Consider the following 7,060-nt stretch of genomic DNA (forward strand, 5'->3'; position numbering starts at 1 on the left):
GAACATTCAAAAGACAATGAGCTCGACATAAATGAAACATCCATCCATTTTCTGAACCGCTCAGTCCCCACGGGGGTCGCGGGAGCATACCCCAGCCGTCATCGGGCAGTAGGAACTGGTTGCCAGCCAATCGCAGGGTACATAGAGACAAACAACCATTCACACTCGCACTCACATCTAGGGACAATTTGGAGTGCTCAATCCGCCTATCAAGCAGTTTTTGGGATGTGGGAGGAAACCAGAGTGCCCGGAGAAATTCCACGCAGACACGGGGAGAACATGCAAACTCCACACATGGAGGGCCGGAGATGGAATCGAACCCACACCCTCCTAACTGTGAGGCGGACGTGCTACCCAGTGCACCACCCAGCCGCCCTAAATGGAACATGATAAAATAATTATTCAAACCTAAAACATACTTCCCCATGTTACAAGAGCCGAAGTCCCGGAAATAATGTCGAATCAATGTAAATGAAAGGGTGGCAATTGTTGAGCAGCTTTCTTTTGACACGCTTGTTATCGCTTGAACTCAACCTTGTGGTCTCGCCGGTGCGTCTTTCCGAAAACCACCGCAAACGAAAGCAGTTCGGGTCTCAACAATGGTTTAAAACCCGCTAAACAACAACGCCAACTAACGGCAACAAGCAGCATGTGACCAAAGTACGAACTGTACCGTACGTATTTTGGCTACAAAAGTCGCTGAATCAGGTCTGATTTTGAAGCTTTGTCAAGATCTGAGCCAAAGATTTCATGAGACTTTGCGTTGAATATGTCGAGTACCGAGGCTGTGGAGTTCCGAGGTTCTACTGTATAAAGAGTTAGTCGAAAAGAAGCTGCGATATTAGGTATACTACATCGGAGATATGACATTATGACAACCGTAATATACAGGTACATTCCAACGGATACGTTGATTTAATTGGGCATTGGGAGAATTCAGACATAGGTAACATAATTGAAGGACTGGGTAATTGATTCGGGATATACGTACATAAAGCATTCTGCCACATGCAGCATATAAAGGCTTGTAAATGAGGCTAGCCCGAGTGCTTCTTTTTGGTGGCTCATGCTTTTTTGATTTCTTAGTTTGTTTGGTTTTGATTTGAACTTTAGGATGTTTATCTTCTCCCTTTTCTTTGTCTTCTCTTAAGATACTATCTGTTTACACCTGGTCTTGTTTGCCCCGCCCCTTTGTGTCTTCCAATCAGCTTCCTCGGCCACTTGTGTCTTTTCCAGGTGCTCCTCATTGTCGCATCAGTTTGTCTGTATTTAGTTCCCTCCTTTCCTTTCAGTCTTTGGTAAGTCATTGTCTTATGTACTGTGTGTTAAGCTGTGTAATGTGCTGGCCTAGTTTTATACTCTCTAAGTCACAACCAAGTTTGTTTTGCGACTGCTTAGATCTCCTGTTTCTTTTGGTTTTTTTCCATGACCTGTTGTACCTTGTTTGCCTTTTGTTTCATTGAGTAAATCAAATCTTTTGTAATGGACCCCATCCCCACTTCCTGGCTTCCATGCACTTGGGTCCTCTTCCCCACGAAACCTGACATTTACAACCACCAGGTTATATTACATGGCCTTTTCCCCCATGATCTAAGACGGCAATGAAGACCCAGTCCCCAAACTTAACAGGGTTTTGCCATCCCAGTCTACTCAAGCTTACAGATAGTGTAGCTTTGTTTTAGCAGGAGCATCACATGCTATGAGCTGTCTCTCAAAATCATCCAACCTTTATAGAGGAAGGAATAACTGCTTTAAAATTGATTGAGAGAGGAACAATGCACCCTCAGAGGGGACCACCCGCACATCATCCATTATGGAGAGGTTCTCACGTAGCTTTGATGTACTTGTGGTCTTGCTGTATTCTTCTCCAAGACCCTTGTGAAGTCTTTATTCTGGCTTGTGGCTGTGTCTCCAACACATCAAGGTGAGTGGAGAGGCGGGGAGGGGGTGCACACGCCCCTGCAGCCACGGCTTTTTCAATGAACAGACAAAATTTAATTAAAAACACCACTAACAGAACATGCTGAAGTTATTCAGATTTAATCAGATTGTAGCACTGGATGAATGCAAGCAATTAATGTGGTGCTGAAAGAGGGGGGGGGGGGGAATGAATTCCTCGCTTCTGCCCCCTATGTTTTTTTCAGCATGAGAGTTTTTGTATTGGTGCTATTGGAATGAAAAATGTCTTTGTAATAAAATAACATTTAATAATACAAATTGTAAAATACATTTGTTGATTTTTGTAGTTTGATTGCTCAAGTTTTGGTTGCAGAATCAAATAAAATATTGTGGCGGCACTTATTGACTCTACTGCAAAGAGGACCAAGCAGCAATCAGGGGGAAGATACGATTATCTTTTAGAGCTTGTTTCCAACGTCTTTATGGCATCCAGAAAGATTTGACACACATTTTATTAGGTGCTGCTGTTTTAGCTTCAATATATTTCTACATCTGAAAAAAAAAAAGTGCCAATGTAATTGCATTAACAACCTATATTTTGTTTTCCTGAATGGAGAAAAGCAGGTATTGATTTTAAGAACCGCTCGTTTGTTTCAAGTACACGTCCCACTTAGCGATTAATAGCGACTCTAGGAGAGTGTAGGTCACTACTCCAAGAAATGAAATGCTATAACGGGGAATACCTACAAGTGTTTGTTTACAAAGTTATCTGATTCCCCTTCATCTCAAATCAGTCAATTTATATTTCAAAATGCTTGTGGTATAATGTCACTGCTTTTAATATCACATTTCTCCTTTGGGTTTTACTTGGTTTTGGGGATGACCTCCGAGTAATTACGTTTCCTAACCTCAGACTATCAACACCGCCTCGGACGTACGGGGAAATGAAAATCTTACTCGATTAGTAAATCAATACAAACCACCCCCTGATATGCAGAGAGAAAGAGGTGCAGTCAAACAATTAACCTACTGCAAAAATTGATTCAACTCAACTTCTTTCTTTTGGCAATGTCAGGCTTTTGCAGAGAGACTGGGAGGATGCAACATTTATCTTTGCTTGGAAAGATGACAACATGCCCTGATCAGCACAGATTTTCATCTTCGCCCAGGCAATTATCTGCTTTGGTAATCAATGCACAACTGCTGCTGTCTAATAGTCAACGGAATCGTCCCCTCGGCAGGCCGTCCAAATTATAGTGATTCATCAAGGCAGCATGGTGCACTCACTGCCATTAATGCTGAATCAATTCACAGATGCACGGACACACACATTAAGGTTTTCATTAAGCTATTTGCGAACCAACTGTTTTCCTGCTTAGTCAAGGGGAACGGTTGGGCAGTTCAGTCAACAAGCAGACACCTAAAAGGCGGCCATTCATTCTCATTTGGGGGAGAGGGTGATTCATATTTCAGATGAGGGTTTTAAATCAGTTTTCAAATTGGGATTTTAAATTAAGGTTAGTGGTTCAAAATTGCCTTTGAAAATTGTGTTTGGAATTAGGGTTTAAAACTGGGGTAAGGTTTTCAAATTAGGGTTTTAAATTGGGGTTATGGTTTCAAATTAGGATTTCAAACTCATTTTAGGGTTTCATATTAGGCTTTAAAACATTCATATTAGGGTTTTAAACTGGAGTAAGTTTGTTTTCTTTATTTTTGATGTCTTATTCAACCCAGTGGCTGAGGTACAGCCAATGACTGAAAAATCTTGCAGCAGAATCTTGAAACCTTCCAAAGCCACAAGGGTGGACCTCAGAGTCGAATAAAAGTACCAATTTCTGCCATATTTATGATTGGCTTTTTTTTTTTTCTTTCAGGTCAATAGCTTCCTTGAAGCATTGAAAACCTGCTGGGGAGGTCCTCCTACAGCCCAAATCCCACTTTCATTTTGGCCCATTTTTTATCTTTCGAAAATACCGTTTACTGCCAGCACTGCAAGGGCTACAAATGATTCATACTGGCCGTAAAAACTTTCAGAGGTGTTGTCGAGGACCTCTGAGCATGCAGAGATAGCATTAAATCCAGGATACACAATGTGTGTAAAAATTGGTATTTAGCAAAACATGCTAAGCCCCATCAACTGCAACCATTATTTGAAATCCAATAGTAGGACTCCATAATAAAATCGTAAATAGAAATTATATTGCTTCGTTTCATTACACGCTAGATATTACTTTAGCTATATGTATATTAATATACTCTTGTAGTTCGACATCATATGCCGAGAGTTTTGGCGAATTGAATTAGCCCATTTAGTTACACTGAGAAGACCAAAGGTATGACACAACGTTCAGTACAAAACAATGCGGTCTAGTATTCGGGATCTTACATAGCAGTGGGCGAGGATAAATCCCTCAGAGTCCATGTTCAACTCTTCTTGACTCCAAATCACAGATTGAGGATTACAGACTGTGTCACTCAGCTCAGGAGTTGCAGTGAATGTTTGTGTCCTATTTTTGTGTTACAGAATGAAAAGCAACGCTGACATCTCCCATCAACCAAGAGAAAAGCTGAAGGTCAAAGACGCTCCCAGCGCTCACTCTAGACTGATGCGCTCCGAGGGGCTTCGTCGTTGTTGAAATGCGGATTTCCACTCGGAAGATGTACTCCATTGCACATGCTTGGCCAAACACTCTCTGCTATGATAACATTTACTTTGCCACAGGTGGCGTGTTAGGCAAATGCTATTTGATGAGCACGCACGGCAACAGTTTTTCAAGCAGATGAACACCTCATGTCCCAGATAAGATGCGAGTTAATGGAACATTTTGTTATCACGTCACGTTCAGGTGGCTCTGAGAGATTTTTCTTTAAAGCGCACTGTAGTCTCATCCTGTAAACACGTTTGCAGAGCCCCTGAGGCTGCAAGGGGATGGAGAATATCAAAGAAACAATCACTCCTGAGTTCTGTCACATCAGCTCTTCTTATAAACATTTTATTTATCTGCTACCCTCTCGCCTGTCTTGACAGGATGCCTTGAATATAAGAATTCTTAACATTAGTATTGGTAGCAGACAGAAGGTGAGTGAAGGAAATGTTTACAGGTTGCGAGATTAGAATATTTACTGCAATGGCCTTTGCTGAACAAAATAAAGTCAGATGAGCAATGGAGCGAATATTTAAAACGTCTTCAATGAATACATGCGATTGGATTTTTTTTCCACGAGGCGGAATCTTTTGCCTTGATGGGACATTGCACATTTTTTTTCGCCCCGTTTCCCAGTGCACAAGGCAAAGTCTGTGAAATTTAGATGGAAGTATTTGAGGACACTGACCACCACATCAGTTTTCCAACACTTTTTGTTTGTGTTGAGTGTGTGTAGTATACGTTTAAATTGTATTTGTTCTCCTGATTTCTCTTCATCTCCCTTTCTGCCATGTCAGCATTTTTGGATGTGCTAGTGTTTGACAAAAGATGCTTTTGCTTTTTTTTTCTTGCCCGACACTCACCAGAATTAGTACAAAGATGCAGCGTTTCAAGAAAGCGGAGCATTTTGCTTCTTCGTGGAATATTTACTCAGATTGTGAAGAACAAACGTGAGTCAGCAAGCTTTATCCAGACAAGGGTAGTATTAAAGCCATATAGGTGACAGAAGCTGCTTCTTGTTTGGATTGGAGCGTTTACATTGTGCTGTCGTGATTAAAAATACATCAGCGGGAGTGGCACTTCTCCGTCTTTTCTTCATGCACTCTGTCAGTCCATTTGTTTTTGTCGGATGCAGGTAGGAAGCCGTTCCCGTGAGAGGTCTACTGCTAACGACCTGGGAGGAAAGTGTATACGAGCAGCTCGGGGATTAAAGGAGGGAAGGTAATCAAAAGATAATTTGTCTTTCCGATTTATGCAGTGCCTTGTTTATAGTACGGGCGAGCTTCATTTGCATGCAACGTGTGTGATCGTGAGTGTTATTACTGACGGAAAAGATTGTAAGCTGTTGGAAATGTTGCATATGTTAAAAACAGAAACGACAATAATTAGTTCTCAGAAAAAGAGACGTGTCTAGGGTGAAATGAGTTTCCAAAATTTTCACATCATTCAAGGAAAAGGGCAAAGATAATTGTTTGGGTTTATATACTAAAAGCTAGTGTGGAGCTGCAATGAAGTCAACTTGGCACAAGTTTGACATGAAATATGAAAAAAAAAAAATACTACTCAGATTTCATCAAGTGTAATTTGGCATTTTGTCGCTGAAGATCCGCATCCATAACAGCATAACAGCTAAATGCTCCTTCACCATGTTTGCTTTGAAACCTTCCATCCATAAAATCCCAGGCACCACACAAGATTTTAGAACCCTATTGGTTTTATATTCCACGAGCAGCTGATTGTGAGTCAGTGTTAGGCCTCTTAGTTCGAGATCCGAACTTGCGCTGCAGCATTCCGAATGAGCTGCAGCTGTTTTATGCTCTTTTCGGGGCAATCCAATCAGAAGACCGTTATCTTAATCAAGTCAATCAAGCATGGATAATTATGATCTGCTTGGAGCAGGCAACCCGTCAGTCGAGATATTTTTTTTCACATATGAATTAATCAGTTGTTTTGATTTGTTTCTATGCCTCTGTCAAAATATGGTTTGACATAAAACGGTCCGCAGTGCATCTACTTTACACTTTGTACATTTCAATGACGATTAATCGACTATAACACGACTTTTCTCACATTATGGCCAACTGGAAAAAAAATTATTTGTTCACCACATGTTAAATAAGTCACTTTATGGCATTATCTAAATATGTACCAACATAAACATAGACCCACTTGCTGTTCATCCCTACAGATGTATCCAAATAATTCTGGAATATTCTTTTTCTCTCTGTTGGTGTCCGATCATTTCCTCTTCCCTCCAAATGGTTCCATTGATGTCGTCCAATACCTTCATCCTCTGGCAGGTCACCTCGAACATACTCGCCAATAGCAACTTCCAGGAGACCCCGCAGATGCTCGCCCCCAGGGTTGGTCTCATCTAACCTTCTCGTTATAGATCATCCAGTTTCCTGTGAGCTCATTTGCTACCCCTAACCACACAAACACACACAGATGCGCATACAATGGCGCAATCCTGATCCCTCGCCATCTTTTTCCCCTCTTCTCCTTTCCTCGGTCTC

At 41.4% G+C, this 7,060-nt stretch overlaps 1 long non-coding RNA gene across 1 annotated transcript; it reads left to right on the plus strand.

The window, feature by feature from the left end:
• The first annotated feature begins 1,320 nt into the window (after nucleotides 1-1,320).
• On the plus strand, nucleotides 1,321-5,608 carry LOC147060665 (uncharacterized). The gene is made up of 3 exons (XR_015065504.1): nucleotides 1,321-1,924; nucleotides 2,975-3,084; nucleotides 4,424-5,608. It is a non-coding gene; the product is annotated as an uncharacterized LOC147060665 (long non-coding RNA).
• The last annotated feature ends 1,452 nt before the right edge of the window (nucleotides 5,609-7,060 follow it).

Source organism: Syngnathus leptorhynchus, chromosome 2, assembly GCF_054491065.1.
Source record: "Syngnathus leptorhynchus isolate UIUO chromosome 2, UIUO_Slep, whole genome shotgun sequence".
Taxonomy (NCBI): Eukaryota; Metazoa; Chordata; class Actinopteri; order Syngnathiformes; family Syngnathidae; genus Syngnathus; species Syngnathus leptorhynchus.